The sequence below is a fragment of the Panthera pardus genome, unplaced genomic scaffold (genome assembly GCF_024362965.1).
Source record: "Panthera pardus isolate Hobbes unplaced genomic scaffold, ASM2436296v1 HiC_scaffold_7, whole genome shotgun sequence".
Taxonomy (NCBI): domain Eukaryota; kingdom Metazoa; phylum Chordata; class Mammalia; order Carnivora; family Felidae; genus Panthera; species Panthera pardus.
In genome coordinates this window covers 13762621-13775506 of record NW_026527002.1, presented here as the reverse complement: position 1 = coordinate 13775506, position 12886 = coordinate 13762621, and the positions used below count along the sequence as shown (strand labels likewise).

Genomic DNA, 12886 nt, shown 5'->3' with positions numbered 1-12886 from the left:
TGTTTTCCTCTCCTTGCCCAGTCCCCTTGTGTGTGTGAGTCGTAGGCGTGGTCTGCCTGGCTTTGTGATTTACTGAGTGATGTATAAGCTCAGGCTCCCGCCCAAGCGTTGGCCTGTGTGTGTGTCTACTGCGGGTGATCATTGAACTCGAGCAGAATGTGCTCATGCGCGGTGAAGACTGCCTTGCCCGGTACCCACCGGGTATGTTAAATTCAGGGGGAAGTGGCCTCATTTTGATCTTGTGTATAGGCTGTGATGTCCAATGGACTTAAAATAGCAATACAGTGATGCCTGTCTTTTAGTCCTTCCCTATGTGTCTAGAGAAGGAAGGTTGATGGACTAGGCTTCCTCCGAGTCCCTCGTACCTGTAACGGTGAGTCAAAGATCCTTGCTTCCCTTTCCAATGGGCCAGCACTCATAATCATTCTCAGGATGGGGTGCACTGCAGTGGCCTGATGATGCAGTGGCTTCCTAGGGCTGGACACCACTGCTGCCACATCTGTGGTCGCCATCAGGCTCACCCAGTTCTCTGGTGCAGGAAAGGGGTGCAGGTCTGGGTGGAACTCACCACCTGCAGGTCGAGGGAGTGCTAACCTCATGGGCGCCAGGCAGTATTTCCGTTAGCTTTTGCTGTATAATGACTGCCCCCCTCCCCACTTCAGTCACTTAAAATAACCATTTTAGGTAGCTTCTAATTCCACGTGCGGCTGGCAGTCCTGGGGTCTGTGCAGGGAGTGGATTAATACCCCTGTGCTCTGCCCAAGATACAGATCCTCCCAGAGCAAGCCCACGGAGGCACCGGATGCATTGGGAGGGGATCAATTCAACTCTGCATTTGTGAGTTTGTCTATGTCCAAGTGTGGGGCCACTTAGACACTGTGGCCTTTTCAAAACATTGAGATACAGCTATTAAAATCTATTAGCCTCAAGACTGACGGTCTATCCATCAGCCACTGTTTTAAAATGTAGAGTTTATTTTAAAACGAAAAATTTTTTTAAGTTTATTCGTTTTTGAGAGAGAGACAGAGCGTGAGCAGGGGAGGGGCAGAGAGAGAGGGAGACACAGAATCAAAAGCAGGCTCCAGGCTCTGAGCTGTCAGCACAGAGCCCAACGCAGGACTCGAGCTCACAAACCGTGAGATCACAACCCGAGCCGAAGTCGGACGCTTAACTGACTGAGCCACCCAGGCGCCCCTAGAATTTATTTTTTATTCAGGGTCGGGGAGGTCGGCAGATCAGAAGACAATTGCCATTGAAAAGGTAGTTTCTTACTTGTAGTTTCTAAGAGGAAGGGGGATGTCATGCCATGCAGGGCCACCCAGGGAAGCACCGGTATTGGTCACAGGCAGAGAGAGTAAGGGAACTGTGGGCAAGTGGCTTTATCGCAGCTTTTGTTGGTAGGAGTGTGCAAGGCAGGGTAAGAAGGCTAAGCAGGTTTAGCACTGGGCTAGTTCACACAATTTCAGCAGGCTCAGTGGGTAGGGGCTACCTCTGTTGTGGAATGGCTGGCCCTGGGGTGATTAGGATGGGGGATATTGTCCCAAAGAGTAGGGCACTACTAAAGCATGTGGGTGGTGAGTAGGGGCTATTGCCTCTAGGAATTAGCTAGTGCTGACAGGGGCGGTCTTTCCCCGGTCAGGAAAGCCCAAATGTCAAGCATCAATTTAGAAGCTAGAAAATGTGGTTACTATACCACCTGTGCCTTCTGTGCCTAGGCCAGGTGACCGTGTGTCTCATCCATCTCTGAATGCCCCTAGGAAGTCCTTACTTAGATTTGCCTTCCTACTTCCCTTCGCTTATGGTTCTGAGACTCAGATGGCATCTTGGCAAAAATTGTAGACGTTATACTCTGGAGCGCACGATCCCCCAATCCCTGTCCCTTTGATGATCAGCGAAAGCTGAAGCATCCATGGACCACAAGTCTCCCGACATCCGATCTCAGCCCTCAGTTCGTGCTTGGATTTTGGAGCCACTGTTTGAGAGTCAGATCTGTCTGTTTACTACTCCTTATTCATAGACCCAAGGCCCAACAGAGTTTATCAGATTGGGACCAACGGCAGTCTGCATTCGATCAGGTTGCTGTATGACTGGCTTGCCGGCCGCCATCACTGCAAGGTAAAAGTGAAAGGGCGTGCCTCTTTCGCAAGGACTCTGCTTTTTGTGCTGACAATCTCCTCACTTCCTCTGATGAAATAGAAACTCTGGCTGCTGGTTAGTGCCCGAGGCAGCCAAGCAACGGTCACCGAAAGGCACCCCCCGCCCCCGACACATCAGGGAATGGACATCAGCCCTACTTTTTAAATGCACATCTTCCCAAGGTCCAGTGGCATCCAACACACAGTGTTACCAGGGTTAAGCAACACCTCTCCCTGGCTACTGGGATGGCTTCTGGAAGTCGATCAGCCTGGTCTGAGCTCCCGGTCTACTCTCAAGCCTTTCTCTTAGCAGCTCCCAGAAGGTGAGGGTGTGCCAAGACTGTCCGTGTACCAAAGGGGAGGCCTGTAGTTCCCAAGTAGATGCAGGCTGTTTCGTAACGGACGCTCAGACAGCAGCTGGGAATGTATGTAGTTAAGTCCTTCCCAGGGAGGAACTGGGAGGTGGGCATTTTCCCTTGCTTCCTCTGTGTTAAGCCCAAGCATAGAGTCATGGGACATGCTCCTACGCCTGTTGAAAAACCGCTTCTTTGTTTGGCTAATAGCCCTTTGGGACTAGTGAATGCAAGTCCTGTTGGTTAGGAGAAGTAGGCGATTTAGGGGCCCATCCCTCAGCTGATGGCTGTAAATGTTGAGGCACTAGCTGTGTGGACCAACTCCTTCCTGAGAGATAACTGGCACTTTGGTTTCACTGCTGGAGTGAACCAGAGGGGAGGTGGGGGATGTGGCCACCGGCCGCTTCGGGGTCTGGGACGGATCCGCGTTCGGCACGTAGATGGGTGCTAACTGGAGGCAGGGTCCTCAAGCAGCAGCTTGTAAAGTGTGCAAATTGCTTCCAGGGAGAGGCTGGACGGTTTGCATGTCCGCATGCCCCCTCCACACCGAGCCCTGTGGATCAGCTGAGGTGAGTGCACGTCTGACTAGTAACTGCTTCTGTTTGCTGTCATCTTGCAGGACTGTGAGTGCAAACCCCACTGGTTTTCAGAGCTAGGCGATCTGGGGGCCCATCCCTGGGAGCCGGCCCTAGGAGCCGGGGCACTGGATGTGCTGTCTAAACCTCTGGGTCCTCGGGGAGAGGCTGGGAGAGGCGTTGTTCCCTCCCAGCGCCATCATCGTGTGCCAGCGGTAGGGTTTATGGCAGGAGCGCGTCTCAGCCTTTCCTACTCACTTTGTTTGTTTATATATTTTTAATGTGTATTTATGTATGTATTTTGAGCAAGAAAGAGTGTGAGCGGGGGAGGGGCAGAGAGAGAGGGAGAGAGAGAGAATCCAAGGAGGCTCCATGCTGTCAGTGCAGAGGCGGACACAGAACTCGAACTCACGAGCCGTGAGGTCATGATCTGAGCCGAAATCAAGAGTCCAGTGCTCAGCTGACTGAGCCACCCAGGCGCCCCTCCTGGTTGCTTTGATGTGGGTACTTTCGCATTGTCCTGATGTATAGGAACCACTCTGCTGGTCTCTGGATTTCTTTGAGGGAACTGTTCTATGTGGAGTTGTTATTCGGTGTCTTCACGGGAGAAGGGAAATTCAGGAGACTCTTATGGTCCAGACCTAGATAGTTTTCTTTAAATGTTTGTTAACCTTTTTCTTTAAGTCTAGAAATCCCACACATGGTCTTTCTAGCATCATTATCAAATAATCATCTCTTTCTCCTTGTTTACAATACTGTCTATAAAATATACTACATTTTGTAAACACCGTGATCTGTTTTGTACTATTTTGTTTCCTTAATTTCTACTTATTCTTATACCAGTACCATTAATTTAATTATAAGGTCTTTGTAATATATTTCAGTGTAAGGCCAATTCTCTCTTACTGGCCTTCTTATAAGGAATTTGTTTTGATATCATTTTTTCCCCAAGTTTTTGACTTAAATTCCAGTTAGTTTAACATACAGTATAATATTGGTTTCAGGTGTACATGGTATCTTTTCCTATTTATATGTTAAGATTAATTAGATTATTTTGTTGAGTCCTCAGAACTCTCCCACACCCCAACATAGGTTTTATAGAGAACACAATAAGCCTACAAATTAATTTGAGAACAGCTGGCATCTTTATGTTTAGCTTTTTCCATACAGCAGCATACAATATATCTTTTAAAAAATTTTTTTTAACATTTATTCATTTTTGAGAGTGAGAGAGCATGAGTGGGAGAGGGGCAGAGTGAGAAGGAGACACAGAATCCGAAGCAGGCTCCAGGCTCTGAGCTGTCAGCACAGAGCCCGATACGGGGCTCCAACTCACGGACCGCGAGATCATGACGCAGTCAAGTCGGACGCCCAACCGACTGAGCCACCCAGGCGCCCCTAATGTATCTTTTATATCTTTGAATTCAGTTAAGTAGTTTCATATACATTTCTCATTAGGATTTTTCTTAGTTATTTGTTGTCTATTACTACTTTTCAATGGAATTTATTAGTTTACCTTCTTAAATGGAAAGTTTTAAGCATGCATCCCTTGAACTGATCAGAAGAGGATGTCTTTTAAATTTTTTAACAGGTTTTTTTTTTTTTAATCGGGGGTGTGTTGGGGAATTGGAGTACAGGCATTCCACTGGTTTTTGTGTGTGAGTTTTGTACCTGTTCTTATTAATTCTGACAACTCTTTAACTGATTCCCAGGGGCTTATCATATTTATTTGTTATATATAATATGTTTATACATAAATATATGTAATTGTATTTTATACATAATGTAATATAATAAATACAGTAGGATTATTAATTCACATTTTCCTTTTGTACATATATATACACTTGCCATATCCTATGTAATGATTCTTTCCCAGAAACAAAGAATTGAGTGTACATGTTAAATTAAGGAGGGCTGAATCATTTAGATTTTGAAAAGTTGCAATTAAAATAGCTTGGGTAAGGTTTACAGACTTCTACTTTACATGAATAAAAGCATTCTGAAAAGTGGCAGAGTAACCACAGTAGATAATTTTCTGGAAGGCATTCTCCCAAACCAGCGATTGACAGGTAGAATCAGATGTGTGTGGATTGTTGCTGGTCTGGTACTACAATTAAGCTCTTACCTTTTCTTTGCTCTCAAACAGAAAGTTCTGACAAAGGATGTGGTGGCTTCAGGGCCTCTTGGAAACCACACAAGCGGTGCCCTTGCGTTGAACTCTATGTTAAGAAAGGACCGTTGCTGTACTAATGAACCTTGTTGAGATACTACTAGTTTAGTTCCCGTTACTTCTAATTGGGGCCTCCAGAATTCTCTGAACCTTGCCAGGTCTCTGGCTGGGGCCATGTTAATGTGTCCACTCCAGAGCTGGGCTGCCAATTTTGATTTTTTTTCCTGGGTAGGATTTCCTGAATCGTTATGACATAAAAAGTCATTTGCTTTGCCTTTCATAGTAGAAGCTTTCTTTTTAAAAAAAAAAATATTTTGAAGTAATTTCAGTCTTCCAGGAAAATTGCAATTATATACAAAGAATTTCCATATATCCTTCACCGAGATTACCCAACCGTTGACGTTTTACACATTCGCATCATCATTCTCTTTCTCTGCTCTGCATGAGTGTATGTGCATGTATGTACGTGTGCACACACATTCTTTTTTAGAACCACATGAGATTAAATTTGCAGATGTGCCGTCTTTTACCCTTAAATTCTTCAATATATATTCCCTAATAACAAGGACATTCTCTTACATAATACTGCATAATTATCAACATCAACACAACTGATGAAAATGTTGCCAATTTATTGTTGTCTATAGCAAATAAAGAAATGTGGGGGTGGGGGTGGGGAGGGGGGGCGATCCAGAATCCAACCCAAAATCACACCGGGTATTTATGTCTTCTTAGTGTCCTTGAATCTATTTCTCGGTCTTTGTCTTTCATGACCTTGAATTTGTGAAGACTGTAGGTGAGTTATTTTGTGGACGCTTTCTCCTATCCTAAATCTTCAACTCATTCCAAAGGTATGACCTTTAACTTGCAATTGAACTCCTGTTATCTTAATTTTCGTATCCAACCTGAAAACACTCACCTCCTATTTGTGCTTGAAGAGCTCAGAGGTACAAGGGCAAAAACGTGGGGAGGGGATTGACATTTGCCGAGCACCTGCATAGTCCCCGTACTGGGCAGTTGATAAACATCCGTTTCATGAGCACATCCTGTAGCATAAATTATGATTATTGCTATTATGCACATTGTGCAAATGAGGAAGCAGATGCTCAGAGATTGTAACCTGCCCAAAGCCACGCAATTGGACCTAGGACGGTTTAGAGCCCAACTCCTCGATTTCGCCACACACTCTCTGTAAGGGCACTTGATCTACCTTGACCCTTAGCCACACTGGGTTCTATATAGACCTTGACTTCTGCAGGGTTTCTGGCCTTTGGTGGAGGTTATTAATTTACTGCCTTTTTCCTGCACTGAAATGTGAGCCAGCTCCTGAGGAGGAGAGACCAGAGTTATTGACTTTGTCGTCCTTTGCCTGACTCAAAGCCTGGACTGTAAACGGTTCTTGAATGAAGACATTGGAGCATGTGAAGTCTAAGAGGAATAAGAAACACGTCTTGTGGGCTCAACTTAAGTTTTCCATATTCAGGGATGTGACCAGTGCCTGAGCCCTGGAACTAGATTGTCCCTCTTTCTTTAGGGAAACACTGGCTTTGTTTGGAAGACATGCTCTTCTGATTCCCTTCTGACCTCATTAGCAACTGCTTCTTCATCTGAGTGGATTTATCCTCACCTCTCTGACTCTTACGCATTGGATTGCCCCGAGTCCAGTCCTCGGATTTCTTCTCTCCTCTCTCTGCGTTGACCTACTTGGTATTCTCTCATCTCATGGCTCCAAACAGAGCATGGCTACTTTAAAATTTATATCCTGGCCTGGATCTTTCCTGAACTCCAGGCTCCCGTCTGCCTGCTTATTTTACTTGGATGCCTCATAAGCGTCCTAAACTTAACACGTAGAACTGAAATCCTGGTTTCCCTTCCACCTCAGTAAACGGAAACTCTCCATCCTTCGTGTTGCTCAGACTCAACACTGTAGATTCATCCTTGATTTTCTTTTTCTCTTCTATCCCACACACAGCACAGCAGAAAATTCTATCATATTTCAGGGGCTGGGATCATGATACCAGGGTCGTTTTTTAAACACCTTTCTCCCTGAAAATCAAATAGACAGCTAGGACTGAATTGTGGCCACTCAAAATTCATCTGTTGAACCCCTCACCCTCCAATGTAGTGGCATTTGGAAAGGAAGCTTTGGGAAATAATTAGATTTAGATGAGGTCATGAGAGTAGGGCCTTCATGATGGAATTGATACCTTTATAGAAGAGATATCAGAGGGGCACCTGGGTGGTTCAGTCGATTGAGCTTCCGACCTCAGCTCAGGCCATGATCTCGCAGTCCATGAGTTCGAGCCCCACATGGGGTTCTGTGCTGACAGCTCGGAGCCTGGAGCTGCTTTCAGATTCTGTGTTTCCCTCTCTCTGACCCTCCCCGACTCATGCTCTGTCTCTCTCTCTCTCTCTCTCTCTCTCTGTTAAAAATAAATAAACATGAAATTTTTTTTAAAAAGAGAAGCGATATCAGAGAGCTTGCTCTCTTTCTCTCTGCCCTGCAAGCACACAGCAAGAAGCAGTGTCTGCAAGCCAGGAAGAGAGCTCTCACCAGAATCTAAGCATCCTGACACCCTGATCTCAGATTCTGGACTCCAACGCTGTGAGAAAATAGATTTCTGTTCTGCTGTTTAAACAACCCAGTCTATGGTATTTTGTTATGGCAGATCAAGGTGACTAATCAAAGATCAATCAGCATAGTGAATGGAAAAATTACCCATGGAAACCACTTTTGAGAAAACTAGAGGATGGAAAATCCCCACAAATCTCCCCTCAGAGGACAGACACATTCAAATAAAATTTAGACACATTCAGACATATTTCGAATTCAGACCTATTGTCTAAACCCCTACCAGCAATAGACGGTTGTAGAGCAGGAGTGGTGGAAAATGAGAATTGAGATCCTCAGAAATGTCTAGCGAATAATCTCTTCTATAAATTCACAGCATGACACAGAAGGAAAATAACTAGAAATAGAAAATGCATTGAGCAGAATAGGAATCCGGGGCAAGGAATAAAGAAAGTGTGGGGAGGGGAGGGCAGCTCAGGGGAGGTGGATTCCAGAAGGCGCTGTCAACGCGGAGTGCGAACCAGGGCTGGAGGCAGAAAACCTTCCTGAACCAGTCCCCCATCCTTTTAATCTAAAAAATTCCATCACTGTTTTTGGACAAACTGGGTCACCTGTCCCACAGACTGCCCCCTTTCTGATTTTGTCTTTTCGCCACCTACATTTCCTGCAAACTAGACATTAGCTCTGAACACTTGATTGGAGGAAAATTCAGTTTTTTGACAGAAATTCTATATTTTAATACTTGATGATTACTGGGTCCTGCATCACTCCAGGAAGGACTTAATGTCTGGTTTTCCCCCTTTGCACAGTGGAAGGTTGGTCCACCGGTGACGACTTGATCCTTCCGCCGTGAAGACGTCTACCAACTAACTAACTCATCTGACTGGTGACCGTGAAGTCCAGCCACCTGTTGCCAACACTGCCATGGTCATGACCACCCCCATCTCTCACCTGGAGTGTTGTAACAGACTCCTCACCTGTGACCTGCTTCTTGCTCCCCAGTGGCCTCTTGCCCATGAAGGAGATGGAGCGATTTGTTTGTTTGTTTTTTTGTAATGTTTATTTAGTTTTGAGAGAGAGAAAGCGTGAGCAGGGAGGGGCAGAGAGAGGGGGGGACAGAAGATCCAAAGCAGGTTCTGTGCTGGTAGCAGAAAGCCCGATGCGGGAATTGAATTCACGAACCATGATGATCTTGACCAGATCTTAAACGATGCAGCCACGCGGGAGTGATTCTTTAGAAACCCGGGTCCCCTTCTATTATTACTCTCTGCTCAGGACTCTCCAGCTTCTTCCTAACTCACTCAGAGTAAGAGCCAATCTTCTGCACTGGCGTCCTGGGTCTCAGGGATCTGGCCCCCACCATTTCCACGGGCCCTGCCCTTCCTCACTCCCTGCCTCCTCCCTGTGTCTCGCATCCACGATGTGCGCGTCCCTGGCCGGCCTTTGCACTTACGGCTGCCTTGTCTGAAATACTCTCCCCCACCCCGGAGAGCTGCCGGCTCCTACCCTTCCTTCTCCCGAATCTTTCCTTAAATGTTCCCCTCCTCAGTGAGGCCTTCCCTGATCGCTCTCCATAAAATTATAACTCTTGCCGTGGTGCCGCCTCTACCTTTTCCCTGCTTTGTCTCCACAGCACATAAAACTCTCCATGTGATTTTATTTGCCTGCTCATGTATGTATTCTCTGCCTCCTCACTTAATCTGCCTGCAGGTGGGGACTGAACTTGGTCCCATGCCGCTGCCTGGGTGTGGTTGGCACCGCTTAAATAACTGATGAAGGGCTGTGCACTCAGGCCTCAGACACCCCTGGCTGAGCCGAACCTGAGTGTACAGCCGAGGAATACTGTACCTGAAGGATGAATTATAGTATTTTTTAAAATTTCACTTATTTATTTTGGGAGAGAGAGAGAGAGAGAGAGGGAGCGAGAGAATCCCAAGCAGGCTCCGCCTTGTCAGGGTGGCCAGTGCGGGGCTTGAACCCACGAACCGTGAGATCATGGCCTGAGCCAAAATCAAGAGTCGGTGGCCTAACACCTGAGCCACGCAGGGGCCCAACCAGTATTTTTATTTTACAGTATCTTTAATGCAAATTTTGACTATACTTAACTTTTGCTTTCTGCATTCACTTTACAACTTAATCCCCTGAGTAGGAATTTTTTTTTTTATTAAAAAAAATATTTTTTTCTACTGTTCATTTACTCTCAAGGGATTGACAGAGTGTGAGGGGGGCGGGGCGGACAGAGAGACACAGAATCCGAAGCAGGTTCCAGGTTCTGTCAGTACAGAGCTCGACGTGTGGCTCGAACTCACGAGTGGTGAAATCATGACCTGAGCTGAAGTCGGACGCCCAGCTGACTGAGCCACCCAGGCACCCCCACCCCCGCACCCAGTGGGATTTGACTCCACTATAGAAGGTGGTGTCCATGTGGCCTCTTTCATAAAACAAAAACCCAGCAGCCCGAAGGTCTTTAAAGCCACTGACCACAATGAGCAAGCAAGTGCTCGTGTCACTGGCTTCAGGCATCAAATATACCAAAAAGATGTGCCAATTTTAAGAATTCAATCCCCCAAATGTGAAGTTTTCTTGCTTCCAAGTCAAAAATACTTGTCAGCACGGCGCCACTCACAGGCAAAAACCTGTAAATCTGACTCTAAAAAGCACTGCAAAGTAATACAGGTCTTTAGCTGAAGCTTTCCTCTTCCTTTCTCATGGGGCTGTGGAGGAGGGGGCGATTGCCTTGTCACAAGTTCACCAAGATTTCCTACCACACTCACGACATTGCCCATTCTGAAAGGAAGGAGTCACCTACCTTCTTGCCTTTCGGCCTCTCCAGGCTCTTCTCCCTCCTTCTCTCTGCCTTGTCCCCAGGCTCCTTTCTTCAATGTGTCCCATGACATTTCTAAGGTAGATGAGTAGCTTTCCTTGTTTGGTTTTGGTTTTGGTTTTGGTTTTGGTTTTGGTTTTTCCCAGCAAGGACCCCCTTCCCCAGCCAGCACCGCCAAGGGCAGGAGGTACAAATGCGTGTCTTCCACTCCCCCCCCCACCACCCGCCCCCGCCTCCCCTGCCCAGGCATGGGCTGAGCAGCCTCGTCCGTTCTGGCATTGTCTGCGCCCCTCTGTGGGCTCCCTCTCCTGTGCTATCTTGGCTTCTCAGTTGGGTCTCATCCCCTGACTCCCGTCCCGCAGCCTGCATCGCTTGAGTGATCTCTCGAAGAGTGTAGAGGACAGACATCCGAAACACCTACTTCTCACGATTAAGCATAAACAGGACACGCCTTTGCCAAGCCCACCTAATTGTGGCTCGTTTGTTTAATATCAAAATGCTCTCAGATCTACATAAGCCACTTGCTTTTTCCTCCAGATCCGCTGAGCCCTGATGCATGAAGCATCGGTAATGCTGTTTCTCTTTACGTCGTTAAGGATGGGGATGTGCTAATGTCCATATCAGTTGGAAAGCTTGAATAATTTTTCAAACTTTTCCATCAGGCCATTTTCTGTATTATTATTCTGGATTAATCTACTTTCGGTAGAGTTTTACGGTTCATTAAAGTCCGACTCCAACATTTAGATCCCAAATGATAGATTTAATGGCCTTTGTTATCACCCCAATGATGTAGGCCTAATTTTATGGTTCACCTGTTTTTGCTGTTTACTTTCTTGAGCTGCAGCCGAGCTGAAGAAACTGTGTGAAAACAGAGTCTGATTGCCCATGAAAGACAACGCCACCTTATTTTGTAAAAAGAAAATCTGGATTCTCCTAAGTCAGCCCCTGAAAGGGACTCTGCCCATGGGGATGGTGGAAACGTAAACCCCGCAGCCCCTCATCTTCTCCCAGGTGATGCCTCAGTCACACTGGCTCCAAGGACATGCTCCTGCCCTTGAGTGCTCTAGGTCAGGTGAGGAGCCGTAACCCTTGTCTCCACAGATTGTGGCACTGTGGACGTGAGATCGAAACCTTTTGTTTATTTACTTTCAACTTGAATTTTCCTGAACACATGATAAAAGGAAAGTCTAAAACGTCTAAAAAGTGTACCCAGCCCCCCAGCCCTCGTTCCCTGAGATAACTAGGGTAACTGATTCATTTTTTTTAACTTTTAACATTAAAACAAATTTTTTTACGTTTCAATGTGAGAGAGTGCAAGTGGGGGAGGGGCAGAGAGAGGGGAACAGAGGATCTGAAGCGGGCTCTGTGCCGACAGCCGTGAGTTCCATGTGGGGCTCGAACTCACAAACCAAGAGGTCGTGACCCGAGCCGCAGTCAGACGCTCAACCAACTGAGCCACCCAGCTGCCCCAGGGTAACCGATTTCTTTATAACCGTTCAGAGGCATTCTACACTTAGACAAATACTGATATGATTCTCCGTTTCCCCTTTTCAGACGTGGTGCCACACTGCACATACGGGCACAAGTGACCCTCTCCTTTGCTCCGTCTCGGAAAGTCTCCAGTGCGGAAGTCCCCGTTCTTTTCTGTTGGCTCCGCGATGACCCGTTGTATGGCTGTCCCATAACGTATCTAGCCTCTCTCCTGCCGATAGGCATTTGGGTCATTTCTTATCTTTTTTTTTCACTGTCAAAGTGCTTCAGTGGAAAACAATGAATAACTTCCTTTGCACATATGTGAAGTATGTAGGACAACTTTCTAGAAACTGCTGGGTCAAAGAATAGGTGCACCTCGAGTGTAAATACATATTGTCAAATTTACATTAATAGTATTGCAATTTATACCCCCGCACCCCCACCCCACACATACACACAAGTAGTGTATGCACTTAATCAGTTTACAAGAGGCCTAGGTTTAATGTGAAGAAATAAACCTGGTGGCCTGAAGCGGGATAATATGGTTTATGAGACATGGCTTACCAGTCTTTAGTTTGTGATCCAGTAGAGGAATTCTTTGCTTCCTAGCTCTCAACTTGTTTGCACAGAGCAGGAACTCTCGGGGAGGGGGGTAGTTGTTTTCTGTCCCCCGCCCCCACCTGCCTCACATCCTCCCACTTCTCTGAGCCAGAAGGGAACACAGATGCCTTAGGTATTGAAACTCAGGGAATAGGACACATAGTCTTTTTCCGATTTCTAC

General features: G+C 46.4%; 1 long non-coding RNA gene across 4 annotated transcripts; it reads left to right on the top strand.

Annotated features, from left to right (window-relative positions):
* The first annotated feature begins 146 nt into the window (after positions 1 to 146).
* Positions 147 to 12510, top strand: LOC109250253 (uncharacterized). 4 transcript variants are annotated; one of them, XR_002072942.2, is made up of 4 exons: positions 147 to 373; positions 8618 to 8735; positions 11477 to 11704; positions 12187 to 12510. It is a non-coding gene; the product is annotated as an uncharacterized LOC109250253 (long non-coding RNA). The 4 variants fall into 4 exon arrangements; XR_002072943.2 differs by lacking the exon at positions 147 to 373 and adding an exon at positions 2320 to 2458; XR_002072944.2 differs by lacking the exon at positions 147 to 373 and adding an exon at positions 2909 to 3057.
* Positions 12511 to 12886: the final 376 nt, after the last annotated feature.